At 47.1% G+C, this 22,370-nt stretch overlaps 1 long non-coding RNA gene across 1 annotated transcript in view; it reads right to left on the bottom strand.

Moving 5' to 3' along the window:
- The window catches only part of LOC146831478 (uncharacterized), a 28,875-nt gene extending 21,692 nt beyond the window's left edge, over positions 1 to 7,183 (bottom strand). Inside the window, exons 1-2 of the long non-coding RNA XR_014961299.1 lie at positions 7,122 to 7,183; positions 2,601 to 2,651 (exon numbers count right to left, since the gene is read on the bottom strand). This is a non-coding gene — a long non-coding RNA (uncharacterized LOC146831478). The remainder of the gene's footprint in view (positions 1 to 2,600; positions 2,652 to 7,121) is intronic.
- Between the last annotated feature and the right edge of the window lie 15,187 nt (positions 7,184 to 22,370).

Below are 22,370 nucleotides of genomic sequence, written 5' to 3' on the forward strand. Positions count from 1 at the left end.
TACAAAGACAACAAATAAAATACAAATATACTTTCTTACTAAACTATGCATATACATACAATATATAAAAATATGCTGAGATGTAACCTCTGGTTTTATAGGAGCAAGGCAGACATGTTGCATTATGTTCATACATATTAGGCCTTAAAGTGCAAAATGCATATGTAAACTAGTATGGTACGTTAAGTTTGTGCAAATTAGGCTTCAAAGTGCAAAAATGCATATGTAAACAGATGCAAATCATTACATTTATGTAAATTAGGCTTTGATGTGCAAGATACAAAATAAAATTACTCGATTTTCAAAGACCTGCGTGAACGTACAATAGCATTGAGGAAGCCAGTAACTCTAAAAATTAATTCATCTGATTCAAGCATTAAAAAGTGTCTAAAAGCATGATTGTGATCAATCAGATTGTGTTTCCTGCAATAAGGGGTCAGGTAATACTTTGTATATTTCCTGTAAAACCCGCAGCCAAAAATAAAATGGAGCATACTCTGGGTACCACCAAGGTCACAAGGGCAATTTAATTTTGACAGGTTTTTAGTGTAGCCCAGTGGGAAGCAGATAAGATTTACAATGCTCCTGTCCCTGAATCTAAATAATAAGATCCTGTTCCACCTGCCCATTTTTTTTCGTAAATAGGGCTGGGGTAACATCAGAGATTCAGTATGTAATTCCCGGATCATTAAGTAGTTTATTGTGGATTGTTTCAGTGAGTCCACTCTTTCCCTCTCATTATGGAAATGTTGATAGAGTGCCCTTCTCACTAAATTTTTATGGGAGCAGTCAATCTGGTCGGGGTTTGAAAATAGGTGACCATTATTGACGCTCACAAGGCTCTTTTCTACCGCATTTATTCATGGGATTAGACTCAAATTCTCACTTTGCAAGCAATCCATAATGATCTCACGGGAAAGGGAGGCTGCTGGGTTTTGCCAAATCCTTAACCAAAATAATGCAGGTCTGGCTCTTATAAAATCCTCAATATAATGTAATTTTAATTCATTGTGACATACGAAGGTCGGTGCACTAATAACTCCCCCCAGGATCTTCCGGCAAAATCTATTCTCTTCTCTCTGTAATTCTGAGCAATTTGAGAATCCCCAGACTTCTGCTCCATACGTTCCAGTTGGGAGACATTGGGTCCGGTAAACTTGTAATAGGCTGGAAACAACATCGGCCTGGCGGGGTTGGTGAAGAGAGGTAACAGAGTTAATAGATTTGGAAAGTTTATTTCTCCCCATTGCGACATGGGGTTGCCATGAACCGCTATTAGAAAATAACAGACCCAAGTAGGGGAAAGTGCAAGTGCTTTTTAGAGTGTTTTGACCTATCGTAATCTTTGAAATTTTATAATTCTTAGGACCGCAGGTCATTATAAAAGATATATTAAAATTAGTGCACAAACCTAAATCGGCCATATAGTTAACAAATCCCGAAATTAAAATACGCAGAGCATTCGGGGTGCGGCCCATAAGGACCGCATCATCTGCGTAGAGTAACGCCGGGATGGGTTTCTTGTTAATAATGGGAACATCCTTGGTCAGATTGCATAGGGAATTGGACAGTTCATTAATATATAATATAAAAAGCAGGGGGGCCAAGACGCAGCCCTGTCTCACCCCCTTGCCAATTAAAATATCATTTGAAACCTCGCCTTCATTGTTTATTCGTACGCGGGCTTTCAAATTGCGATGGAGGTTGGCCAAAAAGTGGACTAAGGCTTCATCCAAACCATAATTTAAAAGAATGGACCATAAGCGAGAACGGTTTACAAAGTCAAATGCTGAGCTTAAGTCCATAAAGCCAAAATATAGAGGGGATTGTTTAGCCCGTGTATACTTGGCCATAAGGAGATTAAGGTTCAGACATTGTTCCACCGTGCCTAGTTTACTCCTAAAACCCAACTGACAACGATGGATAATGGAGTTCTCGTCTGCCCAGGAGCTTATTTTATTGAATAAAACCCTTCCGAGGACCTTCAGGGTGTTATCGATCAGTGATATTGGTCGATAACACCCCGGATCCATCCTATTTCCCTTTTTAAAAATAGGTACAATGGTACTACTAGACCATGTCGAGGGGATGGACTTCTTACTCAAGTTATTAAAGAGGTTGCAGAGTAAGGGGGCCCAAAAGCAAGTATTCGATTTTATCTGGTCGATGGACAGACCGTCCGGGCCAGGGGCCTTATTACCAGCACTATTGGCAATGGCCTCCTCCACCTCCTCTAGTGTTATCGCTATGGTACCATCGGGGAAAATATCCTCAGTTGGGTCTCCGACTGCAGCATAAAGCCTTTAGTAAAAAGGGAGTGTTACTGGACGCTGCTTTCTTGCAGACTCCCTCCCCAGGTCATGGTCGGCGGTTGGAGGTACATACACCCTCTTGTGTGCACAGACTCCACCGAACCCCCAAATACATATTCAAACTGTTCTAGCGCTGCCCGAAGCACCAAAGTGGAAAGACTCGAAATTAAAACCCTTCAATTCGCGATTTGATATGCGATGATTTCTGGGGCGCAAGCGGATGCGCAGGAGGGGGTCACCCCTACAAATGTTCCAATCGAAAATAGGAACATATTTTATTATTCTTACCAAATTGTCCAGTTCTGGGTTTGAAGAAAACAGTGGCTTTTCTGCGCGGACCTACAAAAAGGGCAAACATGAAGTCAGAAGTAGAAAACAATGCATTAAACAAAGAAAAAAAATGTCTAGGGACAGTTTGTGTCTGAACTGGGGAGGGGCGAGACAGCAGGGTTTAAGGATTAAAATATATCCTGTTAGGTCATTACCTAGCCCTAAATATACAATTTATTGCACGGGTCACAAAGTGGCCCTTCTCTGTCGCCTGACGCTCGAACTGCGGAAGAAGCACGGGGAATATATATATATATATATGCAAACACCAGGCGCATTCTCCCACTTCCAGGCAGGCGACGAAGAAAGCACACGGACACCAGTCGTGCTTCAGAGGAATTTAATTAGAACCAGCACCAACACCGCACGTCATTACGCGTTTCGGCCACAAGGTGGCCTTGATCACATAAAGTAAACGCCATTGTTAACAACCTTATATACATAGCACTCAAAGGTCATGTGATGGTTGTGATGAAGGACATAGAAAAAATCTCCAAGTAAGTAGTATCAATACAAAATATGCAAATATAATTGTAATGACTACACCAGAAATGTATGACGGAAAACCTTAATGTGGGCTAAAATTTATCTTTCTCTTGCCGAAAGTAGGTACATGAAAAGGTGCAAAGAAGCATGAACAGTACTGTTACAAAGTGCAATTGCTAAGTGTGCATAATACGCAAATTAAAGTGCAGACTGCAATGGTATTGTTGTGCAAGTATGTTGTGTGAGAATAAGTGCCAAATACCTGATCCTTAAGTGGATCCCCATAAAGTGCTAGTGCAATAAAATGTATAAATAAGTAGGCGGTTAAAAACATCTAGGTAAAGGAAGGTTAAAAACCCTAATCTGACAAAGGTAAAATCAGGGCTTAAAACCTAACAAAACCATCAGACGTTTCTAAAAGAACCGCAGTCACCTCTAAAAAAAGACAAAATACGAAACTTACTCAGGGAAGGAAAGTAAATGGATCCGTCAAACAGATATATATGATATAATTTACAGAAAATGGTACATTTCATCTGTGTTGTTTAGGCCGTTGGGGGTTTTGCTATCTAGTTCTAAAATCATTCTGGATTCTAGTTGTCTCAGACTTTTTTCTCTGTTCCCCCCACGACGGGGTTTGGGAACAGCTGCCACGACAAAATATTTTAAACAACTCAGATCATTGTTATGAACAGTCTTAAAATGCCTAGCCACGGGATAAGAAGAATCATTGTTGACTATGGCGCGTAAGTGCTGTAAAATTCTGACGTGCACCTGCAGCTTGGTACTACCCACATATCTGAGGCCACAGGTGCATGTCAGAACATATACAGCAAACTCTGTTTTGCAGTTAAAACTACCCTGAATTTTAACCATGTTTGGACTAAAAGGGGTAGAATATGCAACAGTATTTACTCCGAACTTGCATGCTCTGCACGAGAAACATTTAATGAACCCCTGCTTCGGTTGTAACCATTGTTTAGCAGCAGCTAGTTCAGGAAAAGGTTTAACAATCTGAGTTTTCATGGAAGGTCTCTTCCTATGTGTAATCGTGGGTTGTGATGGTAGAATGGGAGCCAAAACCCCGTTTGTCATAATAATGGGCCAATTGCGCTTGACAATAGATCTAATTTGTCTTTCCTGTCTGTTGTACGCAGTGATGAGTCTGGGAGTGTTGTTCGTGTTTTCATTAACTGCCATACGGTTGTTAATGGGTAGGAGTGTTGCCCTAATTTGGAATCCACTTTTGAAATCGCCTCATTAAGTATTGCTTCTTTGTATCCCCTGGTTCTGAATCTTATTAACGCCTCTTGTTTGCAGACTTCATAGTCCCCTGCTGTGCTGCAGATACGTTTTAGGCGTGTTAGCTCACCTAAGGGTATACTCTTAATGGTGTGGTGGGGATGTGCACTACTGGTGTGTAAGGTAGTATTCCCTGCTGTAGCTTTCCTATGTAGGGAAGTAGCCAGCTGGTTGTTTTTGACATAGATTTTAACATCTAAAAAGTCCACTTGTTGAGTACTCAAGTAAGAAGTAAATTTGAGATTGTAGGTGTTGATGTTGATCTTGTCAATAAAATTCCTAGCACTTTGCTCATCCCCTCTCCAAATAATCAGAACATCATCAATATACCGCCACCATTGAACTACATGGGTGCGGTATTCCTCCTGAAATGTGCGTTTGAGGACCTGCTCCTCCCACCAGCCAACATGTAAACATGCATAGCTGGGGGAAAAACAGGCCCCCATCGCTACGCCTCTCTTTTGTACAAATACTTCATTTCCAAACATAAAAAAGTTGTTAAACAGGCACCACGTTACTAGATCTAATAACATCTTGTTATGATTATACAATTCTAACGGTCTAGTTCCTAGAAAATGAGCCAAAGCATTTAGACCTGTTTTGTGTTCGATACTAGTGTACAGAGATTCAATGTTTAACGAAATGAGCAGCAAATCATCTGCCCATTGTACATTGGTTAATTTGTTTAATAAATCTCCGGTGTCTTTAATATATGTCAGGAGTTCCTTCACCAAATCCTGTAAAAAGAAGTCCACATACTGTGTGATATGTTCACCCATGCTCCCAATAGCTGCTATTATTGGTCTTTCTGGCACTGGGGTGGTTAGTTTGTGGACTTTAGGAATAAAATATAGCCTTGGTAAGATTGGGTGCTCCACATATAAGAAATTAAATTCTTCAGAAGAAATGCACCCATCTCTTTTCCATTGTAGCAGCTTACTTTTCAAACCGTTCTTGGCTACATTGTATGTTTTATGATCTACTTTTTCATAACATGATTTGTCATCAAGATGTCTTCGTGCTTCCATTTTATAATCCTTTTGGGGCCAGATTACAACATTTCCCCCTTTATCTGATTTCCTAACCAAGATTTCATGGTTGGTCTCAAGTTTTTTCATTAGTTGGAAGTATTTTGACTCCTGATTACTCCTATGACGTTTTTTATGTTTGGTTTGATAGTGTAGTTTCTTAATGTCCTCAATAACCACCTCATGGAAAATATTGATGGCATCTTTAGGCATCATAGGGATAAATCGTGATTTAGGTTTGAAAGGGCTTATACCTGCTCCGCTTTGTTGGATTGCAGCGGCGGCTAATCGGTCTTGCGTATTAGAGATATCAATGTCTTCCTGTGTTTCGTTGGACCTATTATCAAATAGATGGTGTAGAGTTAGGAGAGCTGGAACATCTTTAGCTTGTAGTTCCGTGTCTCCTCTATTGACATTACCATCTGTTTGTGTGTCTTTCAAACCTTCCTTAATGGCAAAAAACTTTTTCAGTTTAAGCTTCCGTATAAAGCAAAATATGTCAATCCTCGTGCGAGTGTAATTAAAATCACTAATCGGGCAAAATGAGAGTCCTAGCGCTAGTAGTTACTTTTCTGCTTGCGTGAGAGTTATGGTGGACAGATTGATGATGGTGTTATCATCCTCATTTATTTTTGGCGCCAGTAGGTTTTTTTTGGCTTTTTTGTGTTTTTTGTAGTTTTTCCGCCTTTCCCTCCTTCGTATGTTGTTTCTTTTTCTTCTTCTCTCCTCATTTGTTGTCTCGGTCTTAGCGTTTGACGTCGGTCTAATGCTAAAAAATCCACCTCCTCTCCTAGATCCAGCACTCTATTTTGCGCGTCATCTTCCATATTACTTCCCCTTTCGGATAAATTCTCACTTGTTAGTGAATCTTTATCCGATATTGTTGTTTGTTCATTGGTTTCGAAGTTGGAATTGGTGCTGGAGCTTTGTTCTTGCAACTTATTTCCTTTGTTACTGGTCTTGTTACGCTTTGCTGTTTCATATTTTCGGGCGAATGTGTATATGCGACCATGTTCATAATCCGCTTTATCTCTGGCGAATTTGAAAGCTTTGCGCGCCTTTATTTTTTCTTCCTGTTTTTGTAGTCGCTCTTTTATTTCTGCCCTTGTTTTGAAAATAAAATCATTAGGTTCCATTTTGCTTAGGCTCTCATTAATCTGCTCGATCTCCCGCATAAGTGCTTCTCTGTCAATGTCCGCATATTTTACCAATATTTTTACCAAATTAGCTGATGCCTGTAAGTTACTTTCACCCCATTCCCTTAGCATATTCGGATTAGGGCACTCGTAACTAGGTGCCAAAAGAATTCTTAGACCCCTCGGGACTCTTCCTGCTTCAATGTATTTTGACAGGGATTTCTGTTCCCACCACTTCGTAATTTCCGCTTTCATACATTTTTCCAATCGTTTTAAAAGGGCCTTCATGTCCCCTTCTTTTGCTGTATTGCTATCAGCAGACGTACCGATAGTGGTGTTCGTCTTAGGTGCACTGCTAAACAGCTCTTCTGCCGCCGCTTCTCTCTCACGTACAGTCTCCGCTGACATGTCGAGGTTCTATTGATTGATGACAATCTCAGTCTCTGTGTGTTACCAATATCGTAACCACTGATACGCCTCCTTCTCCTCCCCGCCGGTACCCTTTCACCGAAACAATCACCACTCACCGCCTTGGATCGTCTTCCGACCGTTAGTCCCGCTGTTTGCTTGACTGTTAGGTCAATCCTCCTTCCGGCTGGTGAGATGACTTCCTTGGTTGTACCGGGGGCTGCCGTTTCAAGCTCCTTTCTCGAACTAAGCACTTCTTCGGTTTCACCACGGCAGCCAACTTTAAAGGGAGTGGGTTCACTTGCGGAAGAAAACCGGCTTCCGTAACTTAATGTAAAAAGACAATGATTCTCTGCACCTCCACCCAAATGGCGAACAGAGACGCAAACCCAGCGAAATGAGGTCAAATGAAGTTTATTGCCTGAACCTCGAACCTGACGCGTTTCGGGCTTCTGGAGCCCTTGCTCACAAGTCAAATTGGAACACATACGTCACCATTTTTAAATGCATTTCAGTGAATGGAGTGTCGACACCACGTGGTGTATGAACATAGAAGAAACATTTCAAAAGACTAGTGCTCAGGTAGGTCTGTTTTTCCAAAACATTGACAATGCTTTGTGTGATAAAATCCCAACATTCGGACTCAAAAGATGGCTGCTTATATATATATATATACACACACACACACACACACACACACGCATACACATATATACATATATTATAGATAGCTAGATAATATATATAAATCAAAATCATTACCCAGTTTATTTGTGAACAGATTGATGCAACCCTTTCCCCTTCATAGGCAGGTCGCTCCCCACGCCGCACAGCACCACCAGTGCATGCGCCCCTTAAGCCCCAGCTGCGGCTGCTGAGGAGAGTTCGAGGTCCTCCTCCACCCGCAGGCTACCATCTGCGCCTCATCCCTGGTGGCCAGTGGTAGGCTGCAGGTCTGTTTTACTGTATTTGTATTGCTCCTGCCTTATTTGTTATTGTTTCTTTCCTCCCTGTTCCCTGTGCTATTTCTGTGCCCTGTGCCCTTTTTCCTTCTGTTTCCTTCGCCGTTCCTGCCCTGTTTTCCCGCCGCTGCGTTCCCTGCGGCCCTGCCCTCCCAGCGCGTCCTTTCGCCACCCCGCTCCTGCCTCCCAGCTGCTCCTCCCTCCCACCTCCCCTTATTTGTCGGCCACTGCGAGGAGAGCGACCCTTGACCCTTTCATAGGCAGGTCGCTCCCCACGCCGCACAGCACCACCAGTGCATGCTGCCCTTAAGCCCCAGCTGCCCCTGCTGAGGAGAGTTTGAGGCCCTCCTCCACCCGCAGGCTCCCACCTGCGCCTCAACCCTGGTGGCCAGTGGTAGGCTGCAGGTCTGTTTTACTGTATTTGTAATGCTCCTGCCTTATTTGTTATTGTTTCTTTCCTCCTTGTTCCCTTTGCTATTTCTGTGCCCTGTGCCCTTTTTCCTTCTGTTTCCTTCGCCGTTCCTGCCCCGTTTTCCCGCCGCTGCGTCCCCTGTGGCCCTGCCCCCCCAGCACGTCCTTTCGCCTGGTGGCCAGTGGTAGGCTGCAGGTCTGTTTTACTGTATTTGTATTGCTCCTGCCTTATTTGTTATTGTTTCTTTCCTCCTTGTTCCCTGTGTTATTTCTGTGCCCTGTGCCCTTTTTCCTTCTGTCTCCTTCGCCGTTCCTGCCCCGTTTTCCCGCTGCTGCATCCCCTGCATCCCTGCGCGTCCTTTCGCCACCCCGCTCCCACCTCCCAGCTGCTCCTCCCTCCCACCTCCCCTTATATGGCAGGCGCGCGGCGAAGGCGCGCCTAAGGCAAGCCCATCCGCGCCTGGACCGCGCTCAGCGCCAGTACCCCTGGCCCCCACGTACACTACGACACCTGACGCCGCTACGATGCCAGCACCCTCCATGCACTCAACACTGGACGATCACACACCTGCTTCCTGGCCGCCCCGAAACGCATGCAAGGACCCTTCACCTGCCGGAACTGCAGCTTCACCACCATCCAATCCTCAAATCCACCCACCGGAAAAGAACCCAATCACCTCAGATGCATCCTTCTCAACACCCATTCCGCCCGCAAACAAGCCGTTAAACTCTGGGACCTACTCGACTCAACCTCCTCAGACGTCGCCTTCCTGACGGAGACCTAGCTGAACCCCTCCTCGGCACCTGACATCACCTTAGCCATCCCGGACGGCTACAAGATCACCCACAGGGACCGCACCAACAGAGTAGGAGGAGGAATCGCCATTGTCCACAGGAACACTCTCAGAATCTCAACCAACACCGACGACACCCTCAGCACTGCCGAACACCTGCACTTCCAGATCTATGCCGATCCCAACACCACCCTCAGAGGAACCCTCATCTACAGACCCCCCGGACCCAGACAACAGTTCAGAAACTCCATCCCCGACTTCGTCAGCACGCACACCCTTGCATCCACGGACTACATCCTTCTCGGGGACTTGAACTTCCCCCTCGAGAACAACAATGACCACAACTCCACCACCCTGATCGACAACCTCGCCAACCTCGGACTCAGACAACTCGTCACAATGCCCACCCACTCCGCCAGTCACACGCTTGACCCCATCTTCTCCGCCAGCTCCCACATCTCCTTCAACCACACCACCGAACTCCACTGGACCAACCATCGCTGCATCCACTTCACCTTCCGGAAACCTACCACGCACCACCGCACCCAACAGGTCCCCGCTGCTGGAGCAAAGTCACCGAAGACCAGCTAACCACCACCCTCGCCCGGGGCCCACCCACCAACCCCACTGACCCCGACACCGCCGCCCGGAACCTCAGACAATGGATCGACGACTGCGCCAACACCCTCGACCCGTTCAACAAACTCTCTAACAGACACACCAGCAAGAAAGCCAGCTAGTTCACTGAAGACATCCAGCCCTCCAAGCAAACCTGTCGAAAGCTAGAGAAGAAATGGCACCGTGAACAGACACCGGACAGCTACGTAGCCCACAAGAACGCCACCCGCAGACACCACCACCTCATCAGATACACCAAAAGGGCCTCCTTCAAAGACCACCTAGACAACAACGCACACAACAGCAAAGAGCTCTTCAACATTGTGAAGGAACTCTCCAACCCCAGCTCCAACACCAACGACATCCCACTTTCTCAAGACCTGTGCGACTCCCTAGCCACCTTCTTCCATCGCAAGATCGCTGACATCCACGACAGCTTAAACGCCACGACCGCCCGACAACCACCGAGACCTCCAACCCCACGGCCACCTTCCGCACCGTCCCCCACCGACCACGCACGCAACCTAGGATTCATCCTCGACTCAACTCTCTCCATGACAAAGCAGGTCAACGCCGTCTCGTCCTCCTGCTTCAACACCCTCCGCATGCTCCGCAAGATCTACAGGTGGATCCCCACCAAAACAAGAAGAACGGTTACCTAGGCCCTCGTCACCAGCAGGTTGGACTATGGAAACGCCCTCTACGCAGGAGCCTCGGCCAAACTCCTGAAACGACTCCAGCTCATTCAAAACGCCTCTGCTCGCCTGATCCTTGACATCCCTCGCTGCAGCCACATCACACCCCACCTGAGAGACCTGCACTGGCTCCCCGTCAACAAGAGTATCACCTTCAAGCTCCTCACCCACGCACATAAGGCACTCCACAACACCGGACCAGCATACCTCAACAGACGACTCAGCTTCTACCAGGGGCGGCTGGTGACATTTGAAAGTTGCAGGGCATAAAGGTTTGTTATGAGTGCCCTGTGGCGAGCAAGGGTAGCGACTGAGCCTGACTGTCATAAGGAGCGTTGGGGGGGGAGGAGTTATCCCCCTGGGAATATTTGGAAAAACGAATGGGCAAATGGTGCATTTTCAAGCACATTTGTGAGCACAAGAAGGATAATAAAGCAATTGTGATACTGTAGTTATGTCATCAATAAAAATATTTCATATGCTAATGTCGGTGATAGCTGCTTATTCAGTATAACCAGAGAACTGACCTGTTCACAAGAGCACAGTGCATCAAAGGGAAGAGGGGCCTTCGGGATTTTCTTTCTCAAAGTTTACGCTGGAGCAGAGTACAGCCTTGGCAATGGTGTCATCCCATCGACAAATAGGTTGCAAGCCATATGTCAGGCCATAAACACACACAGCACACATATCTCAGGGCAAGCTGTAAACTGCTGGAGGAGGAAGTCCTTGATGCGCAGGGATGACAGTCAGTCACAGCCTGAGTCCATTGGAAAATTTGCACTTAATACATGTGCGAGCAGAAGGGGCTCAGAGCACTAACATCAACAAAGAAATCATAGTGCAGTTTAGGAGAAAATCGAAAAATGGAGGCCCATTGGACTCAAGGAGTGCATGATTGAAAAACAAAAGCTTCTCAGCACCTCACACGTGCATAGTAAGCGCTCTAGGAAAGCATGTCAGCACTCACACGTGCATAGTAAGCGCTATACAAATGCTGCAGTCCGATAGAATGTGCATGGGTTGTGTTCCTCCTTAGTGAACACACCCCATCCTCCACCCTCTCCTGTGCCCCATCACCCCATCTTTTGCTAAGTCCTTTCATGATGGAGCAGGATTTCACCCTTGCTTTACAAAACACGCCCTGGACAATTTTCCATTAACTGAGACCGAACCAGGGGTGGGAGGGCCAACACTGACCTTAATGATAACAAGTCTACCAAAGTCAGTGCACAGAAAGCTGGCAACAATGAACATTTGTAATGCTATGTGCTATCCACCCCATCTCAGAGGGATAAATGGCCCTTCAAATACAAACTGTGTTTCTGCGTCACATCACATTATGTCTGCAAAGCCCGTGTATGTGACCACCGAACACAAACCTTTACAAATATCCCTTGTAATAAAAGCCACGAGTGAGGGAACGTCCCTCTCGAGAACACACACAAAAAGGGAATATTTGTAAAGGTTCGAAATCCGAAATGAGTTCTGTGTTGGATTGCGACTTTTTACAAGATCAACAGGCGAATAGACTAGACAAACACAGGAGCAAGAGAGGCAAAAAGTATGGAGAGCTCAGAGTGGGTTAGAGGGAGAGAAGACAGACAGACTGAAGAGAGAGGAAGAGAAGGCAGAAAAAGAAACAAAATACGTAGCGAAAAAGAGAGAGTGAGAAGAGTGAGAGAAAAAAGAGAATAGAAAGGCTGAGATTCGAAAAGCCTCACCGCGCGCAGGCAAAATGGGATGGAGCTGAGGAGGTGAAAAGCAATATTTAATATTTAATAAGAATAAAATGTTCTGCTATTTGACAGAAGCGGTGACAACGTGCAATGTGTTTACTGTTATCAACAAATGCAGCTTAGCGGCAAATGGTAGCAACCTGAGGTGAGGCCTGGGTTACTGTTCGCTGGTACAGTCGTTAACTTTTGAAACTTGGGCAGTGCTGAGCGCGCCATAGAATCAGAATAATTAGAATTACCAAAATACAGTATTTTGAAACACAGTCACATCACATGCCAATACAGCACGCTGCTGGGGCCGGGTCGCCGGGCCCTGCCAAACAGTACACACCTAAACAACAGTTATCTAAATAACAGTAACCTGTATATTTAATTTTGACTTTTTGTAGTACTGACCAGACACCAGTGCTTGCGACTGTACGATGCCTCGCATCAGGCTTGGAGGCTCAGGCCACGAGGTCATGTGGGCAGGGACTACCGATTTTCCCCCTCCCCCCCCTGGTCATAAACACATTTGTAATGAGGAACATGAGAGGTAATGACTTTTGGAGGCGGGGGTCGAACAACCCCCGGCCGTATTTATTAAAATATGAAAACAAATCAAAATTTTTTAAGAGATAAACATTAGTTACATTTTATACGCAGAAACATAACACGACATTTGATTACAATTAATATGCACAGATTTCAGATGGCTAACCTTAACATATCACTAATACATAGTTTTCCTATCCGAATCTAACATAAAGATCATAATCATACATTAATTACTTTCTGCGTATCCTATTTGGGCCTTCGGCAAGGTCATTAACTGGTGTCAGATCCTTATCAATTTTACCGCGCCCCCCGTAGGGTTGCGCATGCGCAGGGGGCCCGCTTACCGAGAGGGTACTTCCCCCCCCCCCCGGTTACCCCCATACGTTCCCTGAACTCCACGCCAATTTGGGGGGTCTTGCACTCTGCGCCATTTAATGACGTCCATGCCAGTGCGGGGTGGCCAACCAGCCTAAAAGAAAGCGTGACTCCTCCCCTTCCCCGCACCCATCCAGCCAACCGGATGTACCGCCCCTGGAGTTATAGGAGAGACCCCTTGTCCCTCCCCCTGGGCGACCCCATCTGAGAATGAGGCCGCCCCCTAAGGACCTTAAATTTACTGCTCACTAGTCATGACCTTACCGCCACAGGCCAGCATAGTTGCCCGACTATCTGCCCCCCCCCCCAAACCACCCCTCAGAAAGGTCATGCCCCTTCCCTCAGACCCTCTAGCCAAGCCATGAAATTCTCTAACATCAAGTCATTACCCGACCTAGTCAAGTGGACCCCGTCTTTTAAGAAGCACGGTTCCCCCCTAACACACCCATGTGCAATGCACTGTAATTTGGAAGATCGGAACAGTTTCCCTATTTTATTATTGACCCTCTTTACCGAGCGGTTCAAAGCTCTCACAGAGTCCCCCCCTCTCCATTTAAATCTGGGTACCATGTGTGACCAAACTATGTAGCCCCCTTGGCACGCCTTGGCTAACCAGCCAATCTCAGAGATTATGCTCTCAAACAAGACCCTCCTGCCCAACCTGACCAAGTCATTGCCCCCCAGGTGTAGAATAACGATAGAGGGAGGAGGACTGTGTCTCCTCAGCAGATCAGTCATAAAGCCCCTAAATTGACTAAGGCAAAGGCCCCCCTTTCCATGAAAAGATACTGTGAACCCCTTCTGTTCTGCCCGTTTCCTATAGTCACCTGCAAGAAAAACAGATTTCATACGCCGCACATATGAATGCCCCACAATCCACACATTACGTGACCCTGTGACCTGTAGCTTTGCTGATCGATGTGGAGAACGTTGTTGCTGGGATGATGGCAGTTCCCCCCCTCCGTGATAGGAATGAGAAACTGTGAAGAAAACGATAGACAGAGAAGCATCAGTACACCATTATAATGAGCCATCACAACATGTGTAGCCGCACATAACGCTTATAACTATTGGAAACCCATCGTCCAATCTTCAGTACCTTACTGGGGTGCAACCCCCTAGCCGTCGCCTCAGTGGCAGCCCCTATCCTAAAAGAATGCGTTCCGAAAACACTTGGATCCATGCCCGCCTTGGTGATTGCCATATCCAACACTATTTTGAACTGGTACCTGGTAAGTGGTGTACCGTCTGCATGTACTAGTAATGCTCCACCCAACGCGCTGCTCCTTAGACTGAGGACATTTTCAAGATGCATTACCGGGCAACACAGATTGCTTCGCGCCCTATGCAGTACCACCCTTTCACCCCGAGCTTCCTGATCGGTTTTTGATTTTTTGATGGTCAAAAGCAAAATGTCACCTTGTATCTTTACGTACTCCATTAAGAGGCCACCCTGCCTATCCTGCTTGTTGCGCGCCACCAATTCACCCACTCTAAATGCCCCATAGACTGAACTGCAGATAGCACCCAGCGCCGTCAGCAGTGCACTCAGCCGCTCCAACCCTATCGGCTGCCTGGTATCAGGAACCCCACCTTGGATTCGTCGCCACCCCTTCAAAGCCTTCCTCACGATGAAACTATTTGTGGGATTGTTCCTGTCTCTACTCTGCGCAAAGAAGGAAACTGCCGCTACATGACGCCTGGCTGCCGCCACCGTGCGCCCCCCTTTATGTAGGCTGTCTAAAAACAAGAGGAATGCGCCTGACGTATCCCATCTCTCCTCCCAGTCTTGACCCAAAAAAGTACAGTAAGACCAAAACGCCCCTTCATAAGCTTTCCTGGTCCCTGGAGCTAGGCTAGCAGCCACGAGGTTCTGTAGTTGGGGGCACCAATCTGCCAAAGAACTTCGGGGAAGTGTGCTGATGTTGCCTCCGCAGATGGTAGATGTTCCCTGAAAACCTGCATCTTGAAGCGAGAGAGTGCATCAGCAGCATTATTCCGCACTCCCGGGACATGCTTTGCCTTAAACTGTACATTTAGTTTCATACATAACAGCACTATCTCTTTCAACAGGCGAAGAATCATTTTACACCTTGCCGCCTGTTGATTGATGAATTCTACCACTGTCATGTTATCAGACCAAAAGATTACGGACTGGTTCTGGAGATCCTGGGGCCATACCGTTAATGCAACCCAAATGGGAAATAATTCCAAAAAACCTATGTTAGCTGTTAAGCCACACTCACACCACCACCCCGGCCACGGCTGAGCCACCCACTTGTTCCCAAGTATGGCACCAAATCCCACACTACCCGCCGCGTCAGTCCATAAACCTAAGGCAGCCGAAGTAATGGGGGGACCGGGCCACACCACTCTGCCATTGAAACCCTCCAGGAATGCTATCCAAATCCGCATGTCCTGGCGAACCTCAGATGACAGTCGCGTGTGATGGTGTTTTTCGTGTAAGCCTGCCATAGCCTGAGAAATGGAACGAGAGAATGGTCGAGCGATAGGTATCACCCGTAGTGCAAAATTCAACTGGCCTACCACCTGCTGCAATTGATGTAAGGTCACTTTGTCCTTTAACAAACACTGCTGCAAAGCAGCACGGAATTTCATTATCTTTTGTTCAGGTAACCTAAAACAGCCCTGTACTGAATCAATTTCAATGCCTAGGAACTCAATTATGGTTGTTGGCCCCACTGTCTTCCCCTGCGCCAGGGGAACCCCAAATGTGTGCATGAGTCCACAAAATTCCTCCAAGGCCACAAAACATTCCTGAGAGCCCGCCGGTCCCAGAAAGAGAAAATCATCGAGATAATGCATCACAAAATGATGTCCTGTCACTTGTCTGAAAACCCATTCCAAAAATGAACTAAATTTCTCAAAATAAGCACAGGAAACTGAGCAACCCATAGGCATGCACCTATCCATGTAAAACTGTCCTTGAAATGAAAAACCCAGCAAATGATGATCTAAAGGATGTACTGGCAACATTCGAAATGCAGATTCAATATCAGATTTTGCCATCCAAGCCCCCGGGCCCAAAACCCTCAACATCTCTACAGCCTGATCAAAGGACGCATATTTTACACTGCAAAGTTCTTCATTGATGGCATCGTTCAATGACTTGCCTCTGGGCGCTGATAGATTATGAATCAATCTAAACTCCCCCTCTTCCTTTTTTGGTACCACCCCTAGGGGAGAACAGACAAAATTAGGCACCGGGGGGACATCAAATGGACCCACTATTCTCCCTAGGCCCAATTCCTTCTTAATCTTTTGCACTACAACCTTTGTGTTTGATCTGACAGACAATTGATTTTTGCACTCCGATGCCCCTTTGTAATCCCCCACCGGTATCCTAAAACCATACAAAAAACCCTCCTGCAGCATCCTAGCTGTTGCATGATCTGGATACCGATTTAACCAAGGATTCATGGCCAAGACATCAATGGGCGAGTGCGTTACCTTTTGAATTTCCTCCTCAATCCTGTTTTTTCCCCCCCATGCCCCTGAAAAGTTGTTCCCTTTCTTAAGGCACTTTGACTCTGGGTGAGAGGGGTGGTTACATATGGCACATGCATGCCTGAATTTACAGGTGCCTTGGGCTCTAGTACAGGACTTCCTATTGAAGTCCCAGCACACTCCCTTTCGCTTTCCCCCTTTCTCAGTGACCGACGCCGCCGCCCCGGGGTGCCCTGACCGAAAGGGCTGATGCGGCGGTGAGATGTGTGCCTTGCCCCAATTCTGAGTTGTACTGCCCATCTGCCCTGGGCCAAACTGATCAAACCAGGAAATAGAATCCACCCTGTCCCATGTGAGTGAAAGGTCAAACTCTTTCGCCTTCCTGAAATTCATATTGTATTCCTTCCAACCCACACCACCGTATTTATCATGCGTCATTGCCACCCTGCTCTGATAACATGCCATTTCCGCCTGCATATTAGGTGTACGTTCAGCCACTATGGCCATATAAACAGAAAATGCCCTTATCCAATTTGTCAAAGTCTCTTCTACCCTGAATCTAGACATTTCCGCCCGCCACTCACTGGGAAGCATCCAATCCTTCTGTCTCTTAGCATACCCCATTTCCCTATTGTCCACCAACAAGGAAAACATATTTACATACGCCCCAGCCCAAATCAATTCTTTCACGTCTTTTGCAACATGGCGCGCTAAATATTCCTTCCTGGAAGGTAATACCCCGGCGCCCAACAATCCCTTACCCGCTGGCTCTGCCGTCCCGGCTTTTCCACTGTCGCTTTCCTGCGGCCCTGGCTGTGCTTGCTGGGCCTTCACCGCGCCCAGGCTCTGTTCCACGCCCGGGGCCGCCATGATCTTTGCCACCATTCTTTGTGCCTCTGCCAAGGGATCGGTGCCCGCCGCCAAAGGCAACACCCCCCCCTTTCCTAACCATGGAAGCACTGCCGCTATTTGAGTGGCTAACTCCAACGGGACCTGCCCTCCCCCTGCTGGTGATGGTACCGGGGCCACAGGGTTCGATACAGGAACATTGAGGCTTGTTGGGGGCACAACCGGGATGATACTTGGAACAACCGGTTCAATCACAGGGGCCACCGGAACTGGTGCAGGTACTGGCACTGCTGACCCCGGGACGTTGGGCACTAAATCCGGAGTCTCTGGCACTGCTGGGAGCCCGGACGGACAGCCCCCCCCCGGGGTCTCTAGAGGTTCCACTATTTTGGGATCCTGAATCTTACCCTTCTTATGTCTAACCCTCTTAGGGAGAGCCTCCAATTACCCCCTCGGTTTTGGGGGTACTATTGTGCGCTTAGGCCTCCCGGACGGCCCACCCTGATCCTCCACCTTCTGCCTGAGCTCAGCCAGGCTATGGCCCATTTGCTCCACCTTGCCCCACCTCCTATCCATAGTCGCCATCCTACGCATCATTGCCTCAAGCATATGCTCCATGCACGAACGCTTGGTTCCCCGCTTCCCTGACATGCTACGCTATGCCCCACGCGCCTCTCCTTCAATACCCCTTGCCCACCCGCAATTCAACTCTTTTACCTGGAAATACACAAGCGACACAGTCTTAGCGCAATATAGTAATCACAATATTGTAGAAACAATACCTGCCCCCCTTAAAACATACACATAAAATTGGTTCACTGTATTTTCGAGGAAATGTGCCCCAAACAACAAATTATAGTGAAAACATTAACCCTGATTCACCTAAAAGTACTCCAAATTAATAATGTAATACAATGCAGCCACTTGTGTTCCCCCAGATACTATATAGGAAAAATGCCTTGACTGTCCCACACAAGCGCAGGCATTTTTGGGAGCAACCACCAATGGGAATACACCTATCACCTGAACATAGAAGCCCAGGACCCAAACTATCAGGCCACAATCGCTAAAATGCACATAACAAACAAAGGGGTTTCAATGTCACTCCCTCCCGGTCACCGTATGCCACACACAGCTGCTCCTCCCCACAATTCCCTACACCATTAGCTCAATATCGTATAACACGAGCTCAGCACCCCAGCGCTCAGCCCCCCGGCCCCCCCCAACGAATACCGTATCGGCGCGTGCGCGCGCCCTGGAACCCCTCGCGAGCCTCCTCGAGCACGATACCAGCGTGTCTAAAGCAAGCGCCGTCCTCGCGCTGAAACGCGCTGTTCCTCTGCCCAGGATGCACTCATAGCGGCGGAATGCCGTGACCCAGGACCACGCTGCCAGGCAGATCTCCCGACAACAACACCGGCGCTGCACGCGTCTCTTCTATATGTACGAGTCGTCACGGGGAAACTGAGGTAAAACAAACAACAAAAGACGTTAAGCAGCCTCCTAAAGGGCTGCGACCAGATGCTGGGAGAGCGCAGGACAAAGAGGCCGAGTCCCGCGCTCCCCAGCCTTTTAACCTAATACATGGGGGCAGACCAGTTCTAACTGGTCTGACCCCCAGCCCCCCCCCCCCACTCCCCCATGACCCGGAAGCGCCTTAACCGCTTCCGGGTCATGGGTCACCGTTGTGAGCCAATCCTGCACACGGCGCGCCCACTGCGTCATGATGACGCGGTGGTCCACGCCGCCCAACGGACACACAAGGGCGAGGGGGGAAGGGGGTCGGTGCCCCGCCATATTTGCAGCGGGGCCGATCCCGGCCCCGCCTTTCGAGTCAGTCAGGTATGGCCTTCTCGTCTCTCTCTCTCCACGCTTCCTCCATGACTCGGTTCCTTCTTTCGGGCCTCTGTTGTACACGAAAATCAAACGAGATGAGGCCGGGGCCCCTCCCGAAGTGAAAGGTTGGGGCTCAGGCTGCTTCTTAACGTTTTCAAAAGGGAAACCATGCAGTTTTAAACATGTGATACAGCAAGTTATTCAGGAGAGGCACCCCTCCTACACCCGCCTCCTCTCGGGATGACCTATCCACTACCTCTTTGTTTCCTTCGGCCGCAGCCTGGCCCACCCCCTCCCATTGAAATGAATACAGTGTTTTTTAACTCCTTCCTGGGCCATTGCATGTGCGCCCCAAAGGCATCCTTGTAGATGGCAATTGTATTTCACCACTCCCTCTAAAATGATGTCACTGCTGCAGCTTGTGCCTGCAGGTTGAGCAATACCTCGCCCTTGCATGGCACATGCGCAGCAGGTAATGTCAACAATTCAACGTGTTTATTGACGATCATTTGTTTCAAGCTGCTGGGTGTTTTTGCTCATCTTGCTTGCTTCTCTCTCAGGGTGGTAGGGCAACGCCCTCTACGCCCATTAACACCAGCCGCCCCTGGCTTCTACACCCCCACCGCCAGCTCCGCTCCGCCGACCACACCCATGCCACAGTTCCCCGCATCCGAAGAGCAACCTCTGGCGGCAGATCGTTCTCCTACCTCGCCACCAAGACCTGGAACACCCTCCCCATCCTCCTACGGCAGACCCAGAACCTGCTAACCTTCAGAAGACTCCTCAAGACCTGGCTATTCGAGCAGTAGCAGCACCCCCCCCCCCCCTCAGCGCCTTGAGACCCTCACGTGTAAGTAATGCACTTTACAAATGTTTCTGATTGATTGATTGATGCCTTTTTTCTTTTAATACACCCCACACACTCACAGGCGAATAGAAATATGCTGCTTTTTTCATAACGCAATATACAAAGATTTTTTAAACAGTAATATCGAACTACAATACACATATAGGTTTGTAGAATATTATGTAATTGTTAAAATATGACCGGCGTCTGTTGTGAGTGAATATCTATTTACTGATATACATGCACAGATATGTATATTTATATAAATTAATATATAACATATTTATAGAAAGTGAGTTGATGTATACACATATGTGTTGATTCATAGAGATGTATACACACGTACTGCCTGCAAATATACGTACATTACAACAGCCATAAATTTCTCTGAGTGCACATTGTACAGGTAAGGTGCACTGCCGTGACTCCATGCCATACACACAAGAGCACTGAAGCAGCCTGCCAGACGCTACAGCCACGTGCACGAGGACTGAACACAACATGCGTGAAGTGACCACGTGTAGCGGTTTTCAGCGAGCCAGAGTGCCCTGCCAGACCGGGCCAGTAAGATGGTATTTCGGGTGGGTGAAGGGGCACAGGCAGATAAAAGGCGGAGACCTGTTTGGTGAAGACGGCGATGTCCTCGTTGAAAGAGTCGGAGGAGCAGACATCTCCCCCGGTCATGTCGGGCTCCCGGGGGGTTCAGGTGGCGAGCTCGCACTCCTCAAAGACCAGTGCGAGAAGGGGGAAGAGCGGGTGGCTGCAGGGGGAGAAGAGAGCATGCTAAAATCAGGAGTAACACGTGGAGGGACACATGTGTTGGTGAGCACACGCTGCCCTGGGCCAAGGTCTGGGGTGGTGAACAGCACATTGAAACCCCGCAGGTGCCCCCATGTCTACACATACAAGAGCCGCACAACGCATCTGTGTGTCCATCGCTTGCCGGAAGTGGCAAACAGCACAGCTACATTCATGTCCCATGAAACCTGGCAAAAACCAAGGCTTTCGGGTGAACCCTTCTCCACTCTGCGAGTAAGAGTGGCCGTGTCCTGCCCCCTCCCGGAGCCCCTCCGACCCCAGCTCAAAAAGCTGCTTTACATATGAAATGCATATTCCTCAGTGCGTCTAAGCAAATATGCCTGACTATACATAACTACGAACATGCATACACAACACACACACAACTGTATGTGTGCGTACTCGTAGAAAATACATACACGTCACTCTGTATGCAGTAATACACATACGTGTGCAACAGTGTCCAGAGGTACAGACATGCATGTAGACATCGATATACATACGGGTGCTCCTAAACATATGCTCATCTTCTATTAGCACCAAGAAATCCACAGATAAACATGCGTTTTGTAAACACGCTATGCTATAAATGCTAATGTTATGCTATAAATGCATGCCATTATATATGCATATTTAGTTCATGTTGTACAAATATATATTATATATAAATACACCTGCGCGCATGTGTGTAATCACATATACACGGGGAGGTGAGTAGCCCACATGCACCTATATGCACAATATATATATCTGTTCCTTACAATATATTCCTACACATATTTTGTGACCATCTGAACATACACCCAAGCAGGAAAAATGACCAATCGACAGATATTTACAGCAGTAGCGGTCCGTGGAGGGAGTTCAGTGGGGCGGTGAGACGGGGCGGGGGAGGGGCAGGGTGGGGAAATATAAACACCGGAATATGGATGAACGGAGGTAAGTACACATTTAAATAAATAAAACAAATATATATATATATATATATATATATATATATATATATATATATATACATATATATATATATATATATATATTCACTGAAAAAACCATAGGTTTCAGGGGCGTTATAGTTAGCTGGACATTGCACTCGTACAAAATCATAGAAATTCCCCTGTTATAGTTAGTTCAGCTAACTACAACTCGCGCGCCCGCAATGCACTGCTGATGACGTCACATATTACATCACTCATGACATGGTCAGTGACATCACTCATGACATCACTGATGACATCTCAAATGACATCACGGATGACATCCTCCAGTGAATGTGTGTCTTTCTGAAAATTAAATATTTTTTGTTTTTTCAATGAATTTCAAAGGTTTTTTAAATGCTAATTCCTAACTATAACGTGCCAGAAACCTATGTTTTTTTTCAGTGAATTTCAAAGGTTTTTTCAATTACAATTTTTAAATGTATTAATTGTTATATTTATTTT

Source organism: Triturus cristatus, chromosome 5_1, assembly GCF_964204655.1.
Source record: "Triturus cristatus chromosome 5_1, aTriCri1.1, whole genome shotgun sequence".
Taxonomy (NCBI): Eukaryota; Metazoa; Chordata; class Amphibia; order Caudata; family Salamandridae; genus Triturus; species Triturus cristatus.